We start from the raw sequence: 15,818 nt of genomic DNA, 5'->3' as shown, positions 1-15,818 counted from the left end.
GCAAAAAATGTAAAAAGCAAAGGACTAACATTAGTAATATACAAAGAACTGCTATAAGTCAGTAAGAGAAGACAAAAGAAAAGTAGACAAATTGGTAAAGAACAAAAAACCAATTATAAACAGCCAACAAACAAATGCAAAGATGCTCAACCTGTTACTTCAGAAATAGATGAAAATTATAGATCAGCAAATATTTAAAAGATTCATAACCTTAGTGTTGAAAAGGTTTTGAAAAATCACAAACTCTCTTTTACCATTGGTTAAAGGTTTGGGAATGTAGTTTGGCAACATCAATCAAAGTTCTAAACACACAAAAACTTTTGACACCAGCAATTCCACTACTAGCAATTTACCCTACAAAACTGTTTACATAATTCATGTAACACTATTTATGTTTATTTTAAAATGATTTATAAAATATGAACATACCCAAATACTTATCACAGAGCACTGAATTAGAAACACACACACACACACACACACACACACACATATATATAGTATATCCACAGAGTGTAATGTGCTGCAGAAATTTAAAAAGATTGAATCAGGGACTTCCCTGGTGGCACAATGGGTAAGAATGTACCTGCCAATGCAGGGGACATGAGTTCAATCTCTGGTCTGGGAGGATTCCACGTGCTGTGGAGCAATAAAGCCCATGCACCACAACTGCTGAGCCTGTGTGCCACAACTACTGAAGCCCAAGTGCCCTAGAGTTTGTGCTCTAGAACAAGAGAAGCCACCACAATGAGAAGCCTGCACACCATAGCAAAGAGTAGCCCCTGCTCATCACAACTAGAAAAGGTCTGCACACAGCAACAAAGACCCAATACAGCCAAAAATAAATAATAAAAATTTTTAAAAAGAAGTCCACATGTCTAAAAACATGATTGAGGCAGCACTGTATATGCTGACACAAAGAGTTACTCCAGAGATATTTAAAATGGAAAAGACAAATTTCAGATCACAGGAAAAGCATGATCTTACATAGTTAAAGGGGAAAGTGAGGGGTGGGGGATAAATTAGGAGTATAGGATTAACAGATACAAACTACTATACATAAAACAGATAAGCAACAAGGATTTATTGTATAGCACAGGGAACAGCACTCAGTATTTTGTAATAACCTATAAAGGAAAATAATCTGAATTATATATATATATAACTGAATCTGTTTGCTACACACCTGAAACTATTATATTGTTAACCAGCTATACTCCAATACAAAATAAAAAGTTTTAAAAAGAGGAGGTACTTACTTCAGTCTGTGAAATAGGCTCTAGGTTCATCCACTTCATTAGGACCTATTCAAATGCATTCTTTTTTATAGTTGAGTGATATTCCATTGCATATATGTACCACAATTTCTGTATCCATTCATCTGTTAAGAACCAACACGATATTGTAAAGCAATTATCCTCCAGTAAAAAAAAAAAAAAAAAAAGGCAAGTGGGGGGAGGGGAGGCTAAAACACCATGACCTAGTACCAGTGGTTACCTATGGGCAGTGGGAATGGGGCAGATGCTGGGGACCAAAGCTTTTAACTTTCACTTTATACAGTTCTAATTCAGACTGAAATTGAAGAAAGTGGAGAAAACCACCAGACCATTCAGGTATGACCTAAATCAAATTCCTTATGACTATACAGTGGAAGTGAGAAATAGATTTAAGGGACGAGATCTAATAGACAGAGAGCCTGATGAACTATGGATGGAGGTTTGTGACATTGTACAGCAGACAGGAATCAAGACCATCCCCAAGAAAAAGAAATGCAAAAAAGCAAAATGGCTGTCTGAGGAGGCCTTACATATAGCTGTGAAAAAGGGAAGTGAAAAGCAAAGGAGAAAAGGAAAGATATACCCATTTGAATGCAGAGTTCCAAAGAATAGCCAGGAGAGATAAGAAAGCCTTCCTCAGGGATCAAAGCAAAGAAATAGAGGAAAATAATAGAATGGGAAAGACTAGAGATCTCTTCAAGAAAATTAGAGATACCAAGGGAACATTTCATGCAAAGATGGGCACAATAAAGGACAGAAATGGCATGGACCTAACAGAAGCAGAAGATATTAAGAAGAGGTGTCAAGAATACACAGAAGAACTGTACAAAAAAGATCTTCATGACCCAGATAATCACAATGGTGTGATCACTCACCTAGAGCCAGACATCCTGGAATGTGAAGTCACGTGGGCCTTAGAAAGCATGACTACTAACAAAGCTAATGGAGGTGATGAAATTCCAGTTGAGCTATTTCAAATCCTGAAAGATGATGCTGTGAAAGTGCAGCACTCAATATGCCATCAAATTTGGAAAACTCAGCAGTGGCCACAGGACTGGAAAAGGTCAGTTTTCATTCCAATCCCAAAGAAAGGCAATCCCAAAGAATGCTCAACTACCGCACAATTGCACTCATCTCACATGCTAGTAAAGTAATCCTTAAAATTCTCCAAGCCAGGCTTCAGCAATATGTGAACTGTGAACTTCCAGATGTTCAAGCTGGTTTTAGAAAAGGCAGAGGAACCAGAGATCAAATTGCCAATATCCACTGGATCATCGAAAAAGCAAGAGAGTTCCAGAAAAACATCTATTTCTGCTTTATTGACTGTGCCAAAGCCTTTGACTGTGTGGATCACAATAAACTGTGGAAAATTCTGAAGGAGATGGGAATACCAGACCACTTGATCTGCCTCTTGAGAAACCTGTGTGCAGGTCAGGAAGCAACAGTTAGAACTGGGCATGGAAGAACAGACTGGTTTCAAATGGGAAAAGGAGTACATCAAGGCTATATATTGTCACCCTGCTTATTTAACTTATATGCAGAGTACATCATGCGAAATGCTGGGCTGGAGGAAGTGCAAGCTGGAATCAAGACTGCCGGGAGAAATATCAATAACCTCAAATATGCATATGACACCACCCTTATGGCAGAAAGTGAAGAACCAAAGAGCCTCTTGAAGAAAGTGAAAGAGGAGAGTGAAAAAGTTGGCTTAAAGCTTAACATTCAGAAAACTAAGATCATGGCATCTGGTCCCCTCACTTCATGGCAAATAGATGGGGAAACAGTGGCTGACTTTATTTTGGGGGGCTCCAAAATCACTGCAGATGGTGATTGCAGCCATGAAATTAAAAGATTCTTACTCCTTGGAAAGAAAATTATGACCAACCTAGACAGCGTATTAAAAAGCAGAGATTACTTTGCCAACAAAGGTCCGTCTAGTCCAGACTATGGTTTTTCCAGTGGTCATGTATGGATGTGAGAGTTGGAGTGTGAAGAAAGCTGAGTGCCAAAGAATTGATGGTTTTGAACTGTGGTATTGGAGAACACTCTTGACAGTCCCTTGGACAGCAAGGAGGTCCAACCAGTCTATCCTCAAGGAGATCAGTCCTGGGTGTTCATTGGAAGGACTGATGTTGAAGCTGAAACTCCAATACTTTGGCCACCTGATGCGAAGAGCTAACATATTGGAAAGGACCCTGATGCTGGGAAAGATTGAGGAATGGAGCAGAAGAGGACGACAAAGGATGAGATGGCTGGATGGCATCACCGACTCGATGGACATGGGTTTAGGTAAACTCTGGGAGTTGGTGATGGACAGGAAGGCCTGGCGTGCTACAGTTCATGGGGTCACAAAGAGTTGGACATGACTGAGCGACTGAACTGAACTGAAGTAAAGTGGTTTAAACTATCTGCAACAGACATTCATTAACTTTGCAATTTTTTAATAAAATATTTTTAGACAAAACGTTACATAGAAAGTCATACCATGTTTTCAGATTTGAAGACACAACATCAAAACATGCCCATTCTTTCCTTTTTTTTTTTTTTTTTTTTTTTGCCCATTCTTTCTTAACTTCACTTACAGATTTAACATGATCCCAGGAAAACTGCAGGGCTTCCCTGGAGGCTCAGTGGTAAAGAACCCGCCTGTCAATATAGGAGTTGCAGGAGATGAGAGTTCAATCCCTGGGTCAGGAAAATCCCCTGGAGGAGGGTATGGCAAGCCACTCCAGTATTCTTGCATGGAGAATCCCATGTACTGAGGACCCTGGAGGACTGCAGTTCATAGGGTCTCAAAGAGTTGGACATGACTGAAGTGACGTAGTACACCTGCACGCAGTAAAACTGCTTACTTTGGGGGCTGGAGAAGCTTATCTAACATTCATATGGAAAAACAAACAAGGAAGAGTAACCAGAAAACTGCTGAAAGGGAAGAATAATGGGACAGAGGGGACTTGTCTTACTAGATATTAAACCATATGCAATATATATAAATAGCAAGGATATTTATTACAGCAATGTTTGTATTAGACACAAACTGTGAACCACTGAAATACTTACCAAATAAGACTAGCTAAAATATAGTATATCAGTGTTATGGAGTTCTAGTTCCATTCAGTTCAGTCACTCAGTCGTGTCCGACTCTTTGCCAGCCCATGGACTGTATCACACCAGGCTTCCCTGTCCATCATCAACTGTCAGAGCTTGCTCAAACTCATGTCCATCGAGTTGGTGATGCCATCCAACCATCTCATCCTCTGTCATCCCCTTCTCCTCCTGTCTTCAATCTTTCCCAGCATCAGGGTCTTTTCAAATGAGTCAGTTCTTCACATTAGGTGGCCAAAGTATTGGAGCTTCAACTTTAGCATCTATCCTTCCAATGAATCTGATTTCCTTTAGGATAGACTGGTTGGACCTCTTGGCAGTCCAAGGGACTCTCAAGAGTCTTCTCCAACACCACAGTACAAAAGCATCAGTCCTTCAGTGCTCAGCTTTCTTTATGGTCCAACTCTCACATCCATACATGACTACTGGAAAAATCACAGTTTTGCCTAAATGGACCTTTGTCAGCAAAGTAATATCTCTGCTTTATAATATACTGTCTGGGTTTGTTATAGCTTTTTTTCCAAGGAGCAAGAGTCTTTTAAATTTCATGGTTGTAGTCACCGTCTGCAATGATTTTGGAGCCCAAGAAAACAAAGTCTCTCACTGTTTCCATTGCTTCCCCATCTATTTGCCATGAAGTGGTGGGACCAGATGCCATGATCTTAATTTTCTGAATGTTGAGTTTTAAACCAACTTTTTCACTCTCCTCTTTCACTTTCTTCAAGAGACTCCTTAGCTCCTCTTCACTTTCTGCCATAAGGGTGGTGTCATCTGCATATCTGAGGTTATTGATATTCCTCCTGGCAATCTTGATTCCATCTTGTGCTTCATCCAGCCCAGCATTTTGCATGATGTACTCTGCATATAAGTTAAATAAGCAGGGTGACAACATACAGCCTTGACGTACTCCTTTCTCAATTTGGAACCAGACTGCTGTTCCATGTCCAGTTCTAACTGCTACTTGTTGACCTGCATACAGATTTCTCAGGAGGCCGGTCAGGTGATCTGGTATTCCCATCTCTTTAAGAATTTTCCCGTTTTTTGTGATTCACACAGTCAAAGGCTTTGGCATAGTCAAGAAAGCAGAAGTAGATGTTTTTCTGGAACTCTATTGCTTTTTCTATGGATCCAGCAGATATTGGCAATTTACCTCTGGTTCTTCTACCTTTTCTAAATCCAGCTTGAATATCTGAAAATTTTCGGATCACTACTGTTAAAGCCTGGCTTGGAGAATTTTGAGCATTACTTTGCTAGCATGTGAGATGAGTGCAATTGTGTGGTAGTCTGAACATTCTTTTGTATTGCCTTTCTTTAGGATTGGAATGAAAACTGACCTTTTCCAGTCCTGTGGCCACTGCTGAGTTTTCCAAATTTGCTGGCATACTGAGTGCAGCACTTTAACAGTGTCCTCTTTTAGGATGATCCTTAAAAATAAAAGATAGAGTACTAAGCAGTCATTAAAAATAATGAAGTAGATGTCCTGATGTGGAGACATGCTCAACATACGTTGCTAAATCCAAAAAACAAGTTGTGAAACAATAGACATAATGGAATCCCATTTATAAAAAGGAGGAAAGTCATATGCTTATAAGAACACCAATGCATCACATATATGTAAATATATGGAAAGTAGGTGGGAATTATGCCCACTGAACTGATAACAGTGGTTACCTCTAATGGGGGGACTGAGATTCAGATAGTGGCAGGGAAAGTAACAGGGACTTTTCTTCTGTATACTTCTGGAATGTTTGAATCTATTTTTAAAAAGGATTATTTATTTGGCTGTGCTGCGTCTTCATTGCTGCATGTAGGCTTTCCTCTAGTAGCAGTGAGTGGTGGCTACTCTTGGTTGCGGTACGCAAGCTTCTCGTTGCGGTGGCCTCTCTTGCTACAGAGCACAGACTCTAGGCGTGCAAGCTTCAGTAGTTGTGATGCATGGGCTCAGTAGTTGTTGTGTACCAGCTTAGTTGCTCCGTGGCATGTGGGATCATCAAGGACCAGAGAATGAACCCGTGGCCCCTACATTGGCAGGTGGATTCTTAACCACTAGACCACTTAACCACTAGACCATTCCAGGGAAGCCCCTGGAATGTTTGAATCTTTTTTGATGGGAATATTTTTGTGTAGTACCTGTGTCATTTTTTTTTTCAAGAGATGCCCAAAACTTTACTGTAAGAGCAGTTACAACCTGCTTTCTTGTGATATTTAGGCATATTGGACCACAAGCAAAGTTTATAAATGAATCTTCAGCGATTTGTTCAATCACGTGTTCATTTCCTCATTCATTCAACATATGTTAAGCTTCCTGTATGTGCCAGGCACCTGCTGTGATCCAAAGCAGCTCACTCACCTAGTGATGGCTGAAGGCAGCTGTCAGACAAAATGACTGAACCACAGCAGCAATTAACATGGCCTGGACCAAGTGTGGATGATGAACGGCACCAATAAAATAAGAAGTTAATGCCTATCACAAGACTGTCCAACAGTGAGTCTGAACATGACAAAGGTGAAAAATTTGCATCTAATGATGCCAGAAGCAAGCAACTTTGAAAAATTCTAACATGTTTCTCATGAAACTTTTGCCTAAAGCCTTTCTGGCTCTTGGAACCGACTATGAAATTGACTCTCCCCTTCCTTGTGCTTTGGGGGCTGCCAGAGTGGAAACCCACCCTTGGAACTTGCACTTTTCTTCTGCATCATCACAGATTCAGGGAGGAGAGAGTGGCAGAGTCTGGCCAGGGCAGCTGTGCAGACCTCAGAAACCCCAGATTTGTGGCTAAGCATCTGAAACTTCCCTTCCTGGGGAGGACTGGATTTTATGTGCCCAGAACCTGAGTGTGAGGCTTTTAGCAGAGGTTGCCGGGCACCTGAAAACCGGGTCAAGTCAAAGACCATAGGAGAGAGCTGAGGTCTGATCACCAGGATGACCTCACACATGCCCAGATCCAAAGAGTCGGAGGCAAGAGTCACACTGAGCCAGGCATTTGACATCACATCTCCTCTCAGCTCTCCGGCCCAGTCCCTCTGAGCTACCAAACTCCCTCCTCACATTCCCCTTCCTGTCCTCCCACAACCTTTGGACTCAATACACAGTTTGAGCTCTCCTGCCAGAACCTTGCTCTTCTCCACGTGATTCCTGGCTCTCTGCCTCAGGCTGCAGAAAAGTCCTGAGACAACCCAGATCCTGGGACCCTACTACCAGAAGTCAAACCTGTGCCAGCACTCCCACCCACCCCATGTGCCCTGGCCTCTTTTTGGAAGGGGGACCAGGACCCACACTGTGGACAGGAGAATCTCATCAAAGGACCCCCTGGCAAGCCATTGCCTGAGCAACTGTCCCTTTCCAACCAACTCTCTTGGCAATATTTGCAACGCCTGGCAGGCATATTTCTCAGTGTAAGCTCCCAAATTGGTATTCTGGATTAGCAATCAACCCCTTGTAGATTTACACAAGGGAATTCTGACCCAGACCCGAACACTCCTGAGGATGCCAACAAGACAAAGTTTCTGAGTCCTCGAATTTGAGAAATGGATCCTAGGCCTCTGGAGGCCCTGCTCATACCGTCAGCTGGTTTCTTTATCACCTCATCATGACAACAGGCAGAGTCCAGGGGATGTTTCTGAAATGCAGGGCCCATGCTGCGAAGGTGGGTTTAAGGAGGACCTCCAGAAGGGCCCTTGGGCAAAGTCTAGAAAGTATGCAAGCATATGGTGGTGGGGAAAGGTTGATGTTCAGAAGGGAGGTACAAAGTAGCCAAGTAGTTAAGAATGTAGCCTCTGCCTATGTTTGCATCTCAGCCTGGCCACTTGCAAGCTGTGAGACTCTTGTTATTCAGTCACTAAGTCGTGTCTTACTCTTTGCAATCCCATGAGCTGCAACACACCAGGCTTCCCTGTCCTTCACCATCTCCTGGAGTTTCCTCAAATTTATATCCATTGAGTCAGTGATGCCATCCAACCATCTCATCCTCTGTCGCCCCCTTCTCCTCCTGCCCTCAATCTTTCCCAGCATCAGGGTCTTTTCCAATGAGTCAGCTCTTCATATCAGATGTAGGTACAGTTAATCTTCAGTTTCAGGGTTGGTTTGTTTCCATTTCTTTGAGGCCAGTTCTCAGAATTGTGGCAGCTTGTGGCAGTTTATGTCATGGCTACAGTCTGGTGATCATGTAGTTAACTTAATCCACCTGGTGAGGGTTTAAATATCTACAATATGTGGCTCAGAATATTATCTACAAATCTTGAGAAGGAACTAAAGGTCTTTGACTATGTTTAATGACTAAACTATTATTTGGTCTCCTTTGACTATTTTTGTTTCTACATTTTCTCACTTCTCTGATTAAACTTACTCTTTGGCTAAAGTTTTTCCACAGACAAAAGGGCAAGCAGAGAATATGGGGGTGGGGAGAAGGATTATATAGTCCTGCTCCACTTCATTTCTTGGGTTTAGGTTGCTGAGTTGAAAGTAGAGCTGTTGGTTGTTAAACATACTGTATTTAATCAGGGTGTCTGGAAGGTGGTCTTAGTCCATATGTGTTTTCTCTGAAATGGTACTAAAAGTAGCTGAAAATTATAACCTCAAGGAAACCATGAAGTTTAGAGTGCATTCATTTTTTAACATTTCCAATAAGATGTTTTAATACATGCTTTTGTTGAAGAAAGAAAGATGGAAAGAAACACACAGGGAGAAGGCAGCCATGCAGTGATAGAGGCAGAGATTGGATTCATGCATCTATAAACCAAGAACACCAACCAGCTGTCAACTGCCAGCAAAAGACAAAAGCTAGAGAGAGAGGGAAGGAAGGATTCTTCCTTACAGGTTTCAGAAGGAGTGTGGCCCTGCTGACAACTTGACTTTAGACTTCTAGCCTCCAGAACTGTGAGAATAAATTCCTGTTGCTTTAAGCTGCCCAGTTTGTGGTACTCTGTTGCAGCAGCCCAAGGAAACTACTCCAGAAAGTTCTCCCAAGCATGTCTATCTTGTGCTATCAAACCACTTCGTTGAAACCACTGTTTCAAGGGTCCTGCCCACTTTCCTATTTCTATTTCTAATTAAAGAAAGCTTAAGCACAGCATTCTAAATGCCTGATTTAGTAATTTCATTAAATGATAAAAATGAATGCATGATATACCAGATATTCAGAAAATGTAAATTACTAGAAGATTGTTATAGCAACATCCATACTAATTAACATGTCTCAAGAAAGGCCATGCATGTTTCTCAACTAATTAGAATCACACAATCAAAAAAAAAATAAAGAAGACTTCCTTGGGGATATAAAATAAATAAATAACCACAGTATTTTCATTAAATAGCTGGCAATGTTCCTTTGAACCTATTTGAGTGTTAGAAATTGATGTATAAGTGAAATGCTTTTCTAGTCCAGATTTGATATTTAGAAGAGACTTAGGCCATTAGAGAAAATTGTTTTAAAACGTTATCATATGTTTGAGAAAAGCTATCATGCTTATGATGCTATGTGACGAAAATAAATGGTAACAGATTTCAAATCTTGAAGAAGAGAATGTTTTAGACATTTCCATATTCTTATGAGATCTGAAACATTATCAAAAGTTCAGAGGGTTTGATTTAAAAACACACCAATTCCTAGATCAGGGATTGCCAAGTATAACCCATAAGCCAAAATTCACCCCACTATTGGTTTGTATATAACCCATGAGCTAGGAATGACTTTTGTATATGTAAATGGTGGGGGAAAAACTAAAGAAAAATATTTTGTGACACATGAAAATTATATGAAATTGGAACCACCTCCCATGCTCATTCATTTGTGCATTTTCTCTGGCTACTTACATTCATTTTGTATGGTTGTATAACAAAGTCTCACAAACTTAGTGGCTTTAAACAACACCATTTTTAAAAATTCCAACATATGGAGGCTAAATAACACGCTTCTGAATAACCAACAAATCATAGAAGAAATCAAAAAAGAAATCAAAGTATGTATAGAAATAAACGAAAATGAAAACACAACAACCCAAAACCTATGGGACCCTGTAAAAGCAGTGCTAAGGGGAAGGTTCATAGCATTACAGGCGCACATCAAGAAACAAGAAAAAAGCCAAATAAATAACCTAACTCTACACCTAAAGCAATTAGAGAAGGAAGAAATGAAGAACCCCAGGGTTAGCAGAAGGAAAGAAATCTTAAAAATTAAGGCAGAAATAAATGCAAAAGAAACTAAAGAGACCATAGCAAAAATCAACAAAGCTAAAAGCTGGTTTTTTGAAAAAATAAACAAAATTGACAAACCATTAGCAAGACTCATTAAGAAACAAAGAGAGAAGAACCAAATTAACAAAATAAGAAATGAAAAGGGTGAGATCACAACAGACAACACTGAAATACAAAGGATCATAAGAGACTACTACCAGCAGCTCGATGCCAATAAAATGGACAACTTGGATGAAATGGACAAATTCTTAGAAAAGTATAACTTTCCAAAACTGAACCAGGAGGAAATAGAAGATCTTAACAGAGCCATCACAAGCAAGGAAATCGAAACTGTAATCAGAAATCTTCCAGCAAACAAAAGCCCAGGACCAGATGGCTTCACAGCTGAATTCTACCAAAAATTTAGAGAAGAGCTAACACCTATCTTACTCAAACTCTTCCAGAAAATTGCAGAAGAAGGTAAACTTCCAAACTCATTCTATGAGGCCACCACCACCCTAATTCCAAAACCAGACAAAGATGCCACAAAAAAAGAAAACTACAGGCCAATATCACTGATGAACATAGATGCAAAAATCCTTAACAAAATTCTAGCAAACAGAATCCAACAACATATTAAAAAAATCATACACCATGACCAAGTGGGCTTTATCCCAGGAATGCAAGGATTCTTTAATATCCGCAAATCAATCAATGTAATACACCACATTAACAAATTGAAAGATAAAAACCATATGATTATCTCAATAGATGCAGAGAAAGCCTTTGACAAAATTCAACACTCATTTATGATTAAAACTCTCCAGAAAGCAGGAATAGAAGGAACATACCTCAACATAATAAAAGCTATATATGACAAACCCACAGCAAGCATCACCCTCAATGGTGAAAAATTGAAAGCATTTCCTCTGAAATCAGGAACAAGACAAGGATGCCCACTCTCACCACTACTATTCAACATAGTGTTGGAAGTTTTGGCCACAGCAATCAGAGCAGAAAAAGACGTAAAAGGAATCCAGGTAGGAAAAGAAGAAGTGAAACTCTCGCTGTTTGCAGATGACATGATCCTCTACATAGAAAACCCTAAAGACTCTTCCAGAAAATTGCTAGAGCTAATTAATGAATATAGTAAAGTTGCAGGATATAAAATTAACACACAGAAATCCCTTGCATTCCTATACACTAACAATGAAAAAACAGAAAGAGAAATTAAGGAAACAATACCATTCACCATTGCAACAAAAAGAATAAAATACTTAGGAGTATATCTACCTAAAGAAACAAAAGACCTATACATAGAAAACTATAAAACACTGATGAAAGAAATCAAAGAGGACACAAACAGATGGAGAAACATACCGTGTTCATGGATTGGAAGAATCAATATTGTCAAAATGGCTATTCTACCCAAAGCAATCTATAGATTCAATGCAATCCCTATCAAGCTACCAACGGTATTTTTCACAGAACTAGAACAAATAATTTCACAATTTGTATGGAAATACAAAAAACCTCGAATAGCCAAAGTAATCTTGAGAAAGAAGAATGGAACTGGAGGAATCAACCTGCCTGACTTCAGACTCTACTACAAAGCCACAGTCATCAAGACAGTATGGTACTGGCACAAAGACAGAAATATAGATCAATGGAACAGAATAGAAAGCCAAGAGATAAATCCACGAACCTATAGACACCTCATCTTTGACAAAGGAGGCAAGGATATACAATGGAAAAAAGACAATCTCTTTAACAAGTGGTGCTGGGAAAACTGGTCAACCACTTGTAAAAGAATGAAACTAGAACACTTCCTAACACCATACACAAAAATAAACTCAAAATGGATTAAAGATCTAAATGTAAGACCAGAAACTATAAAACTCCTAGAGGAGAACATAGGCAAAACACTCTCCGACATAAATCACAGCAAGATCTTCTATGACCCACCTCCCAGAATATTGGAAATAAAAGCAAAAGTAAACAAATGGGACCTAATGAAAATTAAAAGCTTTTGCACAACAAAGGAAACTATAAGTAAGGTGAAAAGACAGCCCTCAGATTGGGAGAAAATAATAACAAATGAGGAAACAGACAAAGGATTAATCTCAAAAATATACAAGCAACTCCTGAAGCTCAATTCCAGAAAAATAAACGACCCAATCAAAAAATGGGCCAAAGAACTAAACAGACATTTCTCCAAAGAAGACATACAGATGGCTAACAAACACATGAAAAGATGCTCAACATCACTCATCATCAGAGAAATGCAAATCAAAACCACAATGAGGTACCATTACACGCCAGTCAGGATGGCTGCTATCCAAAAGTCTACAAGCAATAAATGCTGGAGAGGGTGTGGAGAAAAGGGAACCCTCTTACACTGTTGGTGGGAATGCAAACTAGTACAGCCACTATGGAGAACAGTGTGGAGATTTCTTAAAAAACTGGAAATAGAACTGCCATATGACCCAGCAATACCACTTATGGGCATACACACTGAGGAATCCAGATCTGAAAGAGACACGTGCACCCCAATGTTCATCGCAGCACTGTTTATAATAGCCAGGACATGGAAGCAACCCAGATGCCCATCAGCAGATGAATGGATAAGGAAGCTGTGGTACATATACACCATGGAATATTATTCAGCCGTTAAAAAGAATTCATTTGAATCAGTTCTAATGAGATGGATGAAACTGGAGCCCATTATACAGAGTGAAGTAAGCCAGAAAGATAAAGAACATTACAGTATACTAACACATATATACGGAATTTAGATAGATGGTAGCGATAACCCTATATGCAAAACAGAAAAAGAGACACAGAAGTACAGAACAGACTTTTGAACTCTGGGGGAGAACGTGAGGGTGGGATGTTTTGAAAGAACAGCATGTATATTGTCTATGTTGAAACAGACCACCAGCCCAGGTGGGATGCATGAGTCAAGTGCTCGGGCCTGGTGCACTGGGAGGACCCTGAGGAGTCGGGTGGAGAGGGAGGTGGGAGAGGGGATCGGGATGGGGAATACGTGTAACTATATGGCTGATTCATGTCAATGTATGACAAAACCCACTGAAATGTTGTGAAGTGATTGGCCTCCAACTAATAAAATAATATTTAAAAAAAAATAAAAAAAAAATAAACAACACCATTTGATAACTTCATGGCTTCTGTAGGTCAGAAGTCTGGGCAGGACTTAGTTGGTTCCCATTCAGGGTCTCCTGAGGCTGAAATGAAGAGATTGGCTAGGGCGGCAGCCTCATCTGAGGCTCAAAGTCTTCTGTCAAGTGGTTGTTGACAAAACTGTCCCTTACAGCTACAAAACTGAGGCTGCTCTCAGTTCCTACAGGTTACGCACATTCCTTGTCACATGGCCCTCCTACCTCCAAAGCCAACAACAGGGACTCTCCCTCACAATTGAGTCTCTTCTCTTATCTGATTAGATTAAGCCTACCAGGGATAGTCTGAAAGTCAGCTGATTTGGGACCTGAATTACATATCCAGAATCCCTTCACAGCAGCGCCTAGATCGGTGTTTAGCTGAAAAACTGGGATAAAGTGTATGTACATTAGGGCCAGGAAGCTTGAGGGTCATCTTAGAATTCAGCCTACCCCACTGCTGTCCATTGCTTTTTCCACAAAACTGGAAATATTTACAAGCTAGGCCCAAACAGAAAAAGTTGGCTGACTCCTGTCCCAAATGAAGCTGAGGTTCAAGTTCAAGAACTGTGTGATTCCCCATTCAGCAAATAACTCTGAAGCTGGATAGTATAAACAGAAAGAGGAGGCCATGAAGGTGGGAAAATAGTAGCATTAGCAAACTGGTTAAGCATTTAACTCACAGGTACCCAAACACAGATGATACTGAGCTAATGGAAATTTCTTCAAATGAATCATTTCAAGCACATACTAAGGGAATAATGAACTTATTATTCATGTCATGTCATCATATTATCACTACCCACACATCTTCATCAAATTTTAATATATTTGCTTCTTATTAAAGTAACAAACCACAGACAGTTGAAGCCCCGTGTTGTACCCTCTCCTAATCCCACACCACTCCCTCCCACTTCAGAGCGAACCACTACCCTTTGACCACATGTCCATCTATTCATAGACAACATACAGCACAGTTTATCATATTTTGAAACTTTACATAAATGGAATTATACAACATGTATGCTGCAATTTGCTTCTTTTGCTCTCTGTGTTTATGAGATCCACCCACAATGATGTGTGTATACAGTTATTCTTCCGTATCCATAGGGAATTGGTTCCAGGACCTCCAATACATATCAAAATCCATGGATGCTCAAGTGTTTTATATAGAATAGAGCAGTATTTGTATATAACCTACACATATCCTCCCCTGTACTTCAAATCATTTAAGTCCATAATACCTAATATATTGTAAATGCTATGTGCCTGTGTGTGCTCAGTAGCTTCAGTCATATCCAATTCTTTGCGACCCTATGGACTAGAGCCCATCAGGCTCCTCTGTGCAAGGGATTCTCCAAGCAAGAATACTGGAGTGGGTTGCCATTTCCTTCTCCAGGGGATCTTCCAGACCCAGGGATTGAACCTGCAGCTCCTGAGACTCCTGCATTGCAGGCAGATTCTTTACCCATTGAGCCACCAGGGAAATCTTCAAATGCTATATAAATAACTGTAAATACAATGTAAGTACTTTGCAAATAGTTGCTAGTGTGCAGCAAATTCAAGTTTTGCTTTTTGGAACTTTCTGGAATTTCATTTTGAATATTTTCAATCCAAGGTTGGTTGAATCTGTGAATGCAGAATCCTCAGTTATGGAGGGCCAGCTATAATTTGTTTATAACTATACACTATAGTTATAGCAATTTTTTATTGCTATAGACTATCCCATTTTATGACTACACCATGGTTTGTCTAGTCTACTGGTGGTATACATTTTGTTTATATCCAGTTGTTTGCTATTAAAACAATGCTACTATAAACATTCTTGTGTAGTCATTTGACTCAAATATTAAAAAGTATCTCTAGCATGTTTACTTGGAAGTAGAATTTCTGGGTCTTAGGGTAAGTGCATATTTATGATTATTACATATTTCCAAATTCTTCTCCAGAATGGTTGTGCCAATTTATGCTCCAACTAACAGTGAACAGAGTTCCTTTTTCCTTGACTCCTTGACAATCTATTTAAAATCATTTAATCAGAATTTAATTAAATCTCTCAGCGGATTTAGGGAGACTTGACACCATTAC

The sequence above is a fragment of the Muntiacus reevesi genome, chromosome X (genome assembly GCF_963930625.1).
Source record: "Muntiacus reevesi chromosome X, mMunRee1.1, whole genome shotgun sequence".
Taxonomy (NCBI): domain Eukaryota; kingdom Metazoa; phylum Chordata; class Mammalia; order Artiodactyla; family Cervidae; genus Muntiacus; species Muntiacus reevesi.
The sequence above is the reverse complement of the archived record's forward strand: the minus strand, read 5'-3'. Positions refer to the sequence as shown.